The sequence below is a fragment of the Symsagittifera roscoffensis genome, chromosome 5, assembly GCF_963678635.1.
Source record: "Symsagittifera roscoffensis chromosome 5, txSymRosc1.1, whole genome shotgun sequence".
Lineage (NCBI taxonomy): Eukaryota > Metazoa > Xenacoelomorpha > Acoela > Convolutidae > Symsagittifera > Symsagittifera roscoffensis.
The window spans coordinates 15,995,855-16,010,013 of NC_087066.1; the positions used below are offsets into that span (position 1 = coordinate 15,995,855).

General features: G+C 32.0%; 2 protein-coding genes across 3 annotated transcripts in view; one reads left to right on the forward strand and one right to left on the reverse strand.

Moving 5' to 3' along the window:
* LOC134846380 (sialomucin core protein 24-like) overlaps positions 1-14,159 on the reverse strand; it is a 267,010-nt gene that overhangs the window by 203,480 nt on the left and 49,371 nt on the right. The gene's annotated exons all lie outside the window — the stretch shown is intronic.
* LOC134846378 (MAP kinase-activated protein kinase 2-like) overlaps positions 1-14,159 on the forward strand; it is a 238,769-nt gene that overhangs the window by 180,400 nt on the left and 44,210 nt on the right. The window lies entirely within an intron of this gene.

Genomic DNA, 14,159 nt, shown 5'->3' on the forward strand with positions numbered 1-14,159 from the left:
GTTTTGGTAATTATTGTTTGGTCTGTTATAGTTCGATCTATTATATGAGTTATTCCTTGATCGATTGTTCGGGTAATTCTGGTTTCGGTTGTTTGAATAACTTCTATTCCGATTATTGGAGTAGTTTCTATTCCTATTGTATGATGAATTTCGTGATTGATTGTTTGGATAGTAATTATTTCTTGATTGGGAATTAGATCTAGGAACAAATCGTGTTGTATTTGAATTTGATCTGGAGTAGTTATTTCGACTATTTGGTCTATTGTAGTGATTTTGTGATGAATTTTTTCGTATTTCTTCGTTCTGGTGATCTTCCTCTATAACTTGAGTTATATGGTGATTGATTTCTTGTATAATTTGTATTGTTCGGGAGTGGTTTTCCTGAACTGTTGTTGCTGTACACAGTTTTGTTCGGTAGATTTTGATCTTTTTTCATGTATTGATAGAATGATTTATTTGGTTCTTTATATTTTTGAGGTTTATTTTGATTGTCTTGCTGTTTTTGTCTACATTCAGAAATACTATGTCCGTATCGTCGGCAATAATTACACCATTTTTTGAAAGATGGTTTGCCTTTAAAGTTTGGGTGTTTTTCGTAAATATTGAGTATTTCAGTGATTTTTTCAACGAGGTCTGTATCTGATTCCTGTATATTGTTGATACTTGTGGTATTTGTTTCGATTCGGTTAACATATTGTAATTTCAGATTTTCTGTTTCTTCGAGTTTCATTGTGATTTCTGCTTGTTCTAGTTTGTCTACTAGTTTTCGAAAATCTAAATCGGGTTCTCGAATTGAAGAAGGATGGGATGCTCTCTTTTTTATTGCTATTTTTCTTAATTGCGGTGTTAAGGTCATCATTAAGATTTCTGTCATCTTTGTGTTTTTATAGTCGTGTGTATTTAATGAATATGCTTTTCGAACTAGTGTTTCGATGCGTACTGCTAATTGCTTGATGGTTTCATTTGGTAATCTGCGAATTTCATTACATAAAACTCTTTGTTGTTGTTTGTTTCTTTCGGAGTCAAACATTTTTGAAAATTCTTGTGTAAACCTTTTCCAATTTGATTTTATTTCTATGGGCAATACTGAAAACCATTTTTGGGCATCGCCGTCTAAAGTTGTTTGTATCAACGCTGTGCGTCGATGTATCCAGTTTTGATGTAGTGGCGTATTAATTGGTTCAGGTCCTATATTTAAAATCAAATTTGCTGTTACTGCATTTAAATAGTCTTCTACAGAATATTCAGGGTCTGTTCCTGTGAATACCATTAAAGGTTTATTTGATGTTATTGATGATCCACCCATAAGGTATGGATTCATTGTCATTTGTAATGATTCTGCTGCATTTGGCATTTGAGAAAAATTTGAAAGTTGATTTCTTGTTATTTCGTGTTGTTGAAGATAATATGGGAGTGGTATTTCATTTTGCATTTGTGTCGGTTGATACGAGTGTGTGATCATTGGGTTTTGTTGCTGAATTGGTTGAAAATATTGTGTATTTATTGGGTTTTGTTGCTGAATTGGTTGTTGATTTTGTGTATCTATCGGTTGTGGAGAAAAAATTCTATGATTTGTATGTGGTTTATGTACTCCTTGTCCACGATATTCTTGATTGTACGGTGCAAATATATCTGGTTGTAAAAAATCATCATCTGAGGATAAGTAATCCATTTGATAAGATGTTTGTTTTTTATTTTTATTTTGTTGAAAAAATGGATAGTTTTCACTACGATCCTGTGAAGGATGTAAATTTGTTTGAAAGTTTACTGAATTAGTTTGTGCCATTGGGTTATCCCAGTTTCGAGATCTTGTATAATTATTAAAATTTTTTCGTGGGGGATAATTTGTTTTTGATGGATGTGTGTAATTATAATTATGTTCTGCAAAAATGTTTCTAGTGAACGTTTTACGTGTTTTTGACGGTATTGTCATGGGTCTGTATGTTTGATAATCCATGTGTGAATATTTTGGGGCAACCGAAGGTTTAACGGTTGATTGTAAGGTTACTTGTGTTTGTGAAGGGTTTGTATTTCTTGGTGTTGTTAAATTTGGACGTATTGGTGAAATACTTTGTTGTGTAGTTGTTGTGTGTACGATTTCTTCATTTATGAAGTGTGATGGTATCTGGATATCTTGTTGAGTGAGATTTCTAGTTCCATTGAGGTTTTCATTGTGTATGACTGTGGAGTTTAAACTATTATTTTGCATATCAGGTAAAAATGTATTATAGTTAAATGGTGTTGCATCAATGGTTAATGGTATTACTCTTACATAATCTCTTACATAAGATATCGTACTTATTGCTTGACTTGAGATTGATTGTGGGAAGTTTATGAATGCGGGATGAGACCATTCGGGGTCCCAAACATAGTCTGATTGTTCTGTGATGGCAGTATCATCATTTGAGTTTTGGGGTCTAAAATTTTTTCTTGCTTGTGAAATTAAATCAATATTATGTGTGAAATAATCTATTATGAACCATGCCAAAATTTTTTGTAAGTCGTGTTTTGTATGTTGTGAAACTTCATCTTTCGTGAAATTTTCTTTAATTATATTTAGAAAACTAGAGAGTAGTGTGATTTCATGTCGTACTCTTATATGTTTAGATGTTTCTGTCGGTGAAACATTTGTGATTAGGATTTCGTTTTCTAATATCGAGATATAACTATATATTATTGCAAAAACTTCATTGGTGAATATGGAGTTTGCTCTTTGTGAGTTATGATATTGTATGCTTTTTATATATTCTGAGAATACTTTTGAGAATTCTAAATCAAGGTCGTCTGTTTGAATTACATATTTGCCGTGATTCTGGTTTGGTGAGTTGAATTCTATGGAGTAGATTCCGTATTGTTGTGTTAAGTTACATATATCTTTCAAATACTGATCGATAATTTGTCTTTAGATTTTTACATCTGGGAACTCTGTTTTACATGGACTGATTCCGGGTTCAAACAAATTTAAGAGTAAATTTTTGCAAAATATATGCTGTCCTCTATCAGTGGTTGCATCTACGATAAAGGGGAAGATATCATCATCATCTGGACTTTCTTCACCTGGGGTGTGTGTTGAGCTCATTTTTTCGTTTGATGACTGTTAATATGTAATTATCAATGTGTCTAATTGGTTGATTCCAATTGTATGAATGTACTGGTTTGTGTTTATATTGCTTTTTTATTCTTCTTTTTCCTCTTTTTGATGAATTTGAAGTTGTTTCTGAGTCGGAAAAATATAATTGATCGTGAATGGGGCAATTTTTATCTATAGATTCTTTTAATTTATAAAGTTCGTCTAAACTGCTGGTTTCTGATTCTGAAAATGCGTTGCGGTTTTTGGAAAATCTTTTGCGTGTAATTTGTCTTTGTTTGGTTATTATTTTTCTTTTTAGTGTTTGTCGTTTTGTTCTGATATATCCAACTGTATGTGTGTGTGGTGTGATTACAAGATCGTATTTTTTGTTATCTATTTCACAATTGTGTAAAACGATTGTTTGTTTATTTCCTAGGTTTTTAAATGACATAAGGTTTAGGATGACGGATGCAAAAGGTTGTTAAATGATTTCTATTACTTAGACTGTTAGTCCTTACGATTTTTTGGTTAGCCTAACCTGGGTCTATTTGTTCAGGGTTGGGGAGAAAAGTATATCGATTCCGAAGAATGATTTTATACTTTCTCGTGGCTAGTATAAGCTAAGGTGTTAACTTACTTAATCTTACTTAAGGGTAGTGATTGTGTTCAGGGTTGGAGAATAGTAAATCGATCCACAAGGTTCAGGTATAATTAGAACGCGAGTAGTTCGTTAGATACTATTTTAAACTTACTAAGTCTAAGATTTATCCTGGGTCTGGTAAGAGGGGGGATCAAGTGAAGGATGAATAACCGAAGTTCTTCACTGTTTATCCTAATTTGAATGATTAGTTTTGTTCAAAAATTTCTGTTAGTCCTGGGTTTTTAGAAAGGGTTGGATAGTGAATCGACGTTTGAGGTCGTTAGACACTAGCTAAGTGGGTGGGGGAGAACAAAATTGTTCTTTTTGATCCAAGGAGAGGCCTTGATGATCAAGTTTTAAATTTAATTAAATAGAAAATGATTTAAGATCCAAGGATGAGCCTTGATGATCTGATTTTAAATTTAAGTGAATTTAAGTTTAAAATGATTTAAATTTGTGTAGAGAAAAGATTTAGTGTTTTTATGATATTAGTGAGCTTATGAATGCTGTTATGTTTAGGTGATGAAGCTGGAACAACAGGATGATTTATAATTACTAACCATTTATTGTCATGCTACTAATTTTTATTTTGATTTTTCAATAAATATTTTTCAAACATGTTTTGTATATTACTGCAGAATTTAGGAAAACGATCTGAGATCTCCTTATCAATCGTTATTGTATATTAATAATTTGGTTTAGCGCCTGAAATGATTTTGAAGATTGACTTCAAGATTTTATGTTTGCAAATGAAAATCTAAATTCATTGCTAGTAGTATTTTAAATACAAAAGTTTGTGTTGGCTTTTGCCGAACTACCATATAACTATATGGTAAGTTTCTACTTTGTCGTATGTCGTCTCTGGTTCGAGGTCATCTTGCAATTCCGGGTAGTTCTCTTATCGTTCGGAATATTGGCTTTGATCTATTGAGTCGTAGAGACATTTCGATTAAATTATCGTCGTGTAACATTTTAAAAATGTTTTGTCTAAATTCTAATCTATTTTTGGTTAATTCTAAGCTATTAAGGTCTTGTTCGAGACTTATGGTCGCACCAGATGAGTTAGGACCGAAGTGTATAACTCATAGAGTAATTTCGGATAGGGTACACCGTCTGCTCGTCACGCTATCTTATTTTCGGCCGGATAGATTCCTGCAACTTCTTAGTCTAATACCAATCCTAATCTTACTCTTATACTATCTAGTCTCAGGTTGTATAACTAGTCTCTGCTAGGCTCAATAGATCTAGGGTATACTGGTTTATTGCGGTTGCTGAAGTCTTCTTGGAGAGTCAACTAATTTCTAAGTTAAATTCAAATCTCTCTGGTGCTGAAATTACAAGTAATTTCAGCACTTACAAATAAGTGGATTGTTAGTCAGATGGATCATGATTGGTTAATATTAAATACTTTACATTGGTAAAATATCTAATTTATCCAATCATAAAATGTAGTTTAGATCAGGTTCCAATAGGAAATATTTACAAATTTTTCCGAAGTGAAAACTTTAGCCTTTGTTTTTTTCCGTCAGTTTGCTTCATGCACTTCAGTTTGATATATCGTTCAAAATGTCGGAGATTTGTTTTCTGGTTGGCTAGTTGGCCGAAAATATTAATATTATCAGCAAAAACTGTGACATCGAAAATTGTTCATACATTTGTTAGATCAATAAAATAAATGAGATACAGAAAAGGGCCCATAACTGAAATATAGAGAAGAAGCGTTCTGTTTTGGTTTTTAATCTGATTTGTCGCTCTGAAGTTCGACATATTGTCTTCTTTTTTTAACATACGACAATAGAAAGCAAATAATTGGCTTTCTCAAAAAACATTTGATTGACTGTATAAACTGAAACTATTTTTCTAAGCAATCATTAAAAATTTCAACCATAAAGAAGATTCCATCAATTGTAGAATTTTTGTTTTGGTAGTTGAAAGGTTTCAAAGATGAAAAACGATTTTTTTTGCCAGAAGGAAGTAATCCGAACAATTTTTTTTTCATAATCCTTCAAATAATTGGCAGCAAAGACTCTGATCCACAGTTTCTGCATTATGATTTTTGCTGCACTATATTTTCTAAAAAAATTATTGTTTGATTTTTCTAATATTTTTACAGTGTTTTCTGAGAGAAGACAATCTAGCCAACTTTATAACACTGTTCATCATTACTTACTAAAATATTTTCGTGTCGTAGTTAAAACAAATTAATTTCTGAGTAAACTTTTTAACTCATTGCTTATCTACTTTTTTTTCAATTTAACCCTGTTCGAAGTTGTTTTTTTTTATTTGCATCGCTACCAATTGAGGAGTTTTGGTTTTTGGAACAGAGTTGAAAGTAAAAAAAATCATTTTTTTTATCAAATGACAGGACATTGATTTAGATCTCGTTTCAAGTAACCTTCTGTATATCAAAAAAAAACTTCTGTCTAATTGTAGTTTTTTTTTCTAACTGTTAAATGTTTCTAAACTTCCAAAAAATTTCTCTCTACACGTTGTCTTTCTATTCCATTAATTTTGTTGAGAGCAAACTATCATAATGATCTGATAAAGTAGTATTTTTAGTCAAACTTTTTAGAAATTGTTAAAAAACATAAAAACAGCAATGCAGGTTGCGTCAAGTGTTTTGTGTGTGGCGAAGTGGAATAATTTTCATTTTAGGACTCAGTAAATTAGTGTATAATTAAGTTTTCTACAAATATTTTATCTTTCGAGGAATTCAAATGCAAAACACAGCATTTTCTAAGCTCATAAATCAGTTATTCGAAAGTTTTATCATGTGTTCCTGTAAAAAACCGAGTGTTTCTTCGATAACCAAATCAATTGTATTTTAAATGGGAGCAATTAAATCGTATTTGTCTAACGTTTTCAATTTTGTAGTAACTTGGGCGTTTCATTAGTCAACTTTTTATTCAGATTTATGGTGGCTGGTGTGAGCTTAGTTTTGTAATTCATTGCATTTATTTCACTATTTTGTATTTTTTATTCCAGGTCTCAATCAGGGCAATAACTAAACGTTTATGAAGCAAACATAAGGTTTCCCTTCTTGGATTTTTTAAATTGTTTTTGGCTTTAAAAAAATCTGTATTCTGATTTTTATTGCTGAAGATGCAACAAAATATATTTAACTTTCAATTTTTTTGCATTAGATATTATTCTTTCGCAACCCGAAAATGCAATTAACAAGAAAGGAGTTTTAAAATGGTGTAATTAAATTGTTAAGACCAGCTATAGCTGAAGTCGCAGTAAGCTAGCACAAAACAAAACGAAGCAGACTGGCATTTAAAAAAATCAACAAAAAGGCAAGACTTTCATTTCGAATCAATGAATTTTTTTTCGGACTTTTGTTGCATCAACGTTTGGTCTAAAAAAAACCGCAAAGAAGGAAAAACAATCAAAATTTGGAAAGAAAAACTAAAAAACAGATTTTCAATTCAGAATTAATAAATTCTATCTCTAAAATCCCAGCTTGCATTTAATTAAATTACTTGCCTTAACAATTTTTTCAGCTTAAAGACTTTAAAATTACCAAAAACTTCAGACTGCAGATTTCTGGTTGACCAAGTTTGAGAAGCCTTTAAACATTTTGTTGTTAGATCAGCTTCTTTAAAGAAAAACTCTTAAAAATTAGAAGACTCCTCGATAACTCATCATTTTTTTGTTGTCAAACGGCAGATTTCCTTCGATGAATGAGTTTTTGATGAGTTTCGCTCTTGTCTTCATAGCTTCGCAACAGTAACGTTACAAAAATTTCCTCAATTTTTTGTCGATTTTTTTTTCTAGTTTCTATCACATCTGGTATGATTTCACTCTCAAAACTACTTGTTGTTTCATCAGAAATTGCATCTACTATCCACTGATGCCGTTTACAAGATTATGGTAATAAACTAACAAAATAGGAAACCTAAAAAACTAACAAAATAGGGATACCATATCGTTAGTTTTAAGTTTTTTTTTTAAATTGGACAGCATAACAGTCAACTAGAACAGTTCTAATGTTCTCAGGTATGCTTTTTAGTGCATTCTAAGACTTAGATTGGCAAAAACTTCAAGGTTTTATCGTAAAAATTTTATTTATTTTTATTTTAAAATTTTAAAAAGTTTCTTAAGAGCAACAGTTTTAAACTTTTATCAATTTTTGAATATCTGAGAAAAATTAAAAATTCTTTAGAAATGAAGGGGCAGTCGGATCATTTAGAGGTTCATCCTGATACAAGGAAGCTTTTCTACTTTTTACGCTTTTTTTACAATGCCAAACGGTGTATTTTGTGATGTGTATTCGGATTCCACAACAGGTTGAGAACAACTTTTGCGTAAAATTTCCAAAACAATTTTTTTCTGTTGTGGAACCCACAGACAATTGGCTAAAACATTGTTCTATATCTATAAAATGGCTAAAATTTAACTCCAAAATGCGCCAGAAACAGCAAATTGCAACAATGTGGTATGAATTTTGAAAGGTACTTTGGCCAACGTACGGTTTCCGTCAAATTCTGCATACACTTCCAGCATGCTGCTGTCATTGAGAACCAGGGCATCGATGTTGGGAAAGGAAATCATTTCATCATTGACCTCCAGTTGGGCCTAAAATAACAAATCAATTCCCACAATGCATCATATTTCGATCAGCTCAACGAGCAGATCAAAAATCGTTTTCGATATATTTTTCTTTGTCTCCTGACGAGCTTTTATAATGGTTTATGCAAAGCCTTAGAACATTTTCCATCCAAAATTATGTTCACTTTTGGTCAATTTTGGAAACACATTTTTCATTTTTTTTCATCTGACTTTCATCTGACCTCTACACGAAGTATTTTTCCTCCAACCCCCCCCCCCCCCCCCTCCCCCCCCTGCCATCCACCTGCGAATTTTTTCAAGTAAAGTTATTGTTAGCGTTATACGATTGTTATGAAAATTGACATGTACCTACCTTGTAGAACCAGTAGTTACACCATAAAAATTTGATAAAACTGGCCATGAGAAATGGGGGGAAAAGAAAAGAGCCCTCATAGGGTATATTTCAAAACTAAACAATTTCGAAGAAAAAACGAAAAAGCAGGAATAAAACAGATCTGGTACCTCGTCCAGCATCCAATGTGGACTGGATGTGTTCTTTCGAGCCACAATGTAGAACTGCATCTTGTACACTGTCCCCAGATCTCTGCTCTTGATGTTGAAGGACTCGTCACTATAAAGAAAGTTAAGTTGAAACAACGTTTTTTGCAGATTTTAGCTTTTTTCAAAAACATTTTATTCTAATCAACAGAAATTGATTAATTAAAAAAAGATACTCAAGCACTAATAAAAAAGATCAATGCAAAAATCCAGTTATACCTTTTTTGCTTTGATACCATACGATCGATTTACTTTTTGATTTTAAGAGTCTTTTGAGACCCAGTAAGATGGGGGGGGGGGGGGGGGGGTTCTTTGTGTTCATTGCTTGAGGGTGAGGGTAACTTATTACAACCCAGAGAAGTAAGCTACATATGGGCTTGCAGTCATTAATAAGGGCATATGTTAATCCTTTTTCTAGCCCACAGATGGCTTATCAAAAAATAACTTTGTGCCAATCATTTGGCACAAAAATTTTTTTTGATGCGACCATCTGTTGGCTAGAAAAAGGATTGACATATACCCTGATTAATAACTACATCTGAGGGTTTAGTATTGGTTGTAGTCCATGTTGAAGAACAATTAAAAGATCCCTCAAACAGCAGTGTTGATAGACTAATCGCATCCGTGTCTCACCTGTCGGGTGTGAAATCAGTGGCGTCTGTGCCCAGTCTCCACTCTTCAGACTCCCCCCTTGTGCCTGTGAGTTTCACAAACAGGTTGAAGGGGGCACTCCTTCTCGACCCCCCTGTCATCACCCGCAAGATGTACTCGAATTCTGCAGAGATAATTTTAAAAAATTTACTCAAAATTTTTAGCTGTGTCAAAAATAGTTTTTGAATTTAGTTCTCAATTTTCAATCTCGTTTTGATTGAAATCAAACCAATATCGTCAGGAAAAAAAACGAAACAAAGTTGCCCAAATTTGTGTAAACTTAGAAAAAAGTTTTTAAACAGTTTTCAAGAGAAATTTTTCTTTTCTCTAATTGCTTCGTTTTTTTTCCAGCTAACATTGCGTCGATTTCAATCAAAACGAGATGCTGAGAATTAAATTTGAGAAGAAATGATTTGTGATTTGTGGAAATGAATTGTGATTTATCTTAACATCTTTATGTAACCTAGAGGTCAAGCTAGATCTGGAGTTAACTACAACCAGTTTTTCGATTTAAACCTTTATCTATGAAAATTCAAGGTTTTGAGAAAAACCATAAATTTGGTCAAACATCCCTTGAGTTTTGAATCTTTGCAAGTTTGTAGGAAAGTGAGTCAAGGTAAAGAGAAACTAGAGGAACATGCAGACATGGCACACATATGGAGAGAGGTTTTGAGAAAAGGTCGATGTTCTGAGATGGAAAAAAAAGAAAAATTTGAAACAGTTTTATAAGCGTTCAAAAAACAACCCATATCATGCATTTTCATGGTGACTGTTTCGACCAAACAAGAAATTTCAGCTAGTTTTGGTTCTTAAGTCTTCTTTTCTCAATGCGGAATGTAACATTTGATTTCAGGCTAAATGCTTCGAGTCTAGTTTAACCCACACTGAAGTTTCAGAAATAATTATTAGTTTTTTGTCAACCTCAATGAAAAAAAAAACATTAAACTTGATTAAAATGGGTTCTTATAATTCATTTTGCCAAATCAGCAAAAATCCATTTTAATCGATTACAAAGTGTTTTGATCATCTTTTTATTTTCAGAAAAATGTCTGAAATTTTCAAAGAGAATTCAGTATGTTCAAAATATGGTTACTTTTCACTACCAATCCCACCTCTTATCAAATGTTTCTTTTTGTCGTTTTACATGTAATTATGGCTAAAAGCGTAACGTTGCGATCTAAGATATGAGATCAAATCTGTTGAAAATTGTTAGTTTGTTCACCATGCCAAATTTCATTTTAAAATGACAAAATTAAAGTAGTCTTTCAGAAAAGAGTGGAAAATGAGCTCAAAGTTTGGCAAGATAAGGTGCAAATTTTTTATCTTGTTTTTAACCCAGTCCGATGATCATTTGTGGTACCTGATTTTGCGTTGAAAACGAGAAGAAAAAACTGAAAAACACCCGATTACAAAATTTCACCCCATTTTCAATGGTCGAAACAAAAAGAACCTGAAAAACCAACAACTTACCCAAGCTTCTTTGATATATTTCTTTAAAGGTTAAAAAATTTAAACATTAATTAACCAGATCTTTATTGAAAGAGAACTCATTAGGTTACTGAAAAATTCAACCGAGAAAAAATTTCATCATATCTCAGAAACTAAGACTGAGAAATTAAATTACAAGCCAAAATTGCATTCTCGAGGATTTCCCTGACAGCACTACACGGTTGAAAATGCATACAAAACCCCATATTTTAAAGTCAAGATGTTTTTGGCAGTCATAATTGGAACTTTTGAAAATAATCTTATAGAATCCAACCATATATTTGAGAGTTGAAAATAACAAGTTCTATTAATTTTTTTACCAAACCTAAGTTTATAAAAAAAAAATAAAAAAAAACTTTGAAAAACGGTTTATCTCAAAAGTTATAAGGATCTGAGCAGTAGTATTTCAAGGTCAAACTTGCAACCCCATGAATTTCCATAAGAGTCCACCCCCGCCATAAGGTTGAGAATTGAACGTTCTTATAAAAATTTAGTTGGAAATTCAATTGAAAATTGAAACTAGTTGAAAAATCATAAGAATTCAATATCTGGACAACCAGAAAGCTTGAGCAAAACCAATCGAAGGCCTTATTTACACATCTTGATTGTATCATGATAGATTTCTACCATAGGGTTGAGATTCTCAAATTTTAAAAGTTTTTATGCAGGTTTTTTGAAAAAATTGAAAAAAATTAAAATACGCTTTATCTCAAACGTTCATTACTCTTAAAAACGAAACTTAATTAATCATCTTCGATCACTGAGTAGCGTTTCAGATACTCTAATCCTATATTTTGTGAAAAGAAAAATTTTGAAAAACATATAAACACCATATCGCGAAAACTAAAATACACTTGGCTCTCAAAAAGTTTGATAAGTCAACATTGGAGGCCTTATTTGCAACCTTTGATTTTTTCTCGAAAGCAACTCTTCATAGCGTTGAGAATTCCTAGTTCTGTTAGTTTTTTTTAGTTCAACTTTTTTTGAAAAAAAAATTGTTTTAGGAAACTTCTCGATAATCAAAAGACTTTGAGCTGTAATTTTTGGAAGCAGTAGGACTTGAGCAGTAACCTTTGAAAGCCAGATTTAAAGGCTGTGGGTGTATCTTGATAGTCCACCGACATGAGAGGCTTTTAATTTTTTGAAAACAACACCACAGAAACAAAAGCTTTCTATTTTTAATTGCGAAACAAGGAAAAACTGTACATTTAAAGTAAATGACTCGCACTTATGGTGCTCATATCGACAGTTGAACTTGAAAAGAGCGATATGAATAACTTTTGCAAACAATAAAAAAAACACACATTTACAGCTGGTGTAACTTTAAAGTGGGCTATCCAGTAGGGTTTTCTATTTGATTAATTCAACAAATTATTAAATAATTTTTTCGGGATTTTTTCACCAAAACGGCCATATCTCCAAAACTACTGAGTTTTATAAAAGTTTAACTTCAAAAATGAACCCTAAGAACTGACAGTAAACTTTCGTGCTTTTTAAGAAACTATGTTCAAAAATTCAGTCATGTGTAAGATTTTCATAGACAAAATTTATTTACAGCTTACTGACAATTTGAAACATAGGTAAAAGCTACAATATTTCTAAAACTAAATTGATAAGTTCAATTAGAAGCCAAACTTGCAAACTCGAGGAGATTATGACAGAACTACGATACATGGCTGAGAATTTAAGGTTTTGTAATTTTTCATCAGGCTTCGATACGTCATTCTTGGAGGTCCTTTTTGCAATCTTTGAGTTTACCTTGAAAGCACTCATCCATAGAGTTCAGAGTTTCAAGTACTGTGAGTGTTTTTTGAAATATAAATTTGATTATATAAAAATATCGCTTTTCACATGCCCTTGAGTAGTCATATTTAAATAAGAGAAGAAATGCAACCAATAAAGTACCCTGAGAGCACTCTGCCATAGGTTTGAAAATATCAAGTTGTGTTAGTTTTTTTCAGTTCTTAGTTTCTGAAAAAAAAGTTTGAGCAATAAGAAAAAACGGATCTCGGAAACCAAATAGATTGGAGCATTCAAACTTGGAGAACATATTTACCACTTCTGGGTGTACCATCCTTGCACATCACCATAGGGTTGAGATTTGTGAGTTTTTATAGTGTTTTTAAAATCTAAATTTTTCAATTTATATCGTAAAACAGTAGTAAAAACCTTATTCGTAACCAGATATTTAATGAGTAGTTAAATTTAGAGGGCACAATTGCAACTCCATAGTGCCCATTGAGAGCGCCCCAATCTTAGATTAAAAGATTCGATTTCTATTTCAATCAGAAAAATTTGAGCAGTAATATTCGGAGACCAGATTTGCAATTCCATATTGTACCCTGATACCAATCCATCAAAGGAACTCAAGTTTCAGCTTTCGTAAAAAAAATTGAACCTGATATAAAAAAAATAAAAATCACAATAAACTGGAAAATTAAAATAATTTGAGCTGTAATATTTGAAAGCCAGATTTGCAATTCCTAACTCCATAGGGTTGAGGTTTTCAGTTTTGTCAAACAAACACCGAAACGAAAGGCTTCATAACCTTGCCTTGCGAATTAAGGAAAAATCTGTGCTGTTAAAGCAACACTTCAACGGAGATGTAATTAAAATAATAGATAACAATGGGAATTTAAAACATCAATTTCAATGAAACAAATAAAACTTTGTCATCTTATTAAACATATTGACATAGGGACTTCCTAAACATGTGTCAAGTAAAACGCCAATTAATTAACAAGGTATAGATAGTTTACCTAATTGTTTTATGGGGTGCGTGTACAGGGGATCTACCCTGAACCAGGGTGCGAACATGACCATTCTGACGTCATCAATCTTCAACTCCTCAAGCAAACCCAACTCACTTTTATCCGCTGAAAAACAGCTTTTAATTAGACATCCTCACAATAAATCTGTCTCTTTATTTATTATATTGAAATTTATCAATAAATCTATACACTGTCAAATTTAAAAAGCGTTTGTGATAAATCTGTCTCTTTATTTATTATATTAAAATTTATCAATAAATCTATACACTGTCAAATTTAAAAAGCGTTTGTGATATCTGTGTACGTGTTTCTCTGCATCTAAAGTATTATTTTATAAATATAAATCAGTTCAAGGTTGTCTGGAATACTGAAATTGCATTAAGTTTATCAAAATCGGTAGGTATTCTTTTTAAATGATTGTCCAAACTTT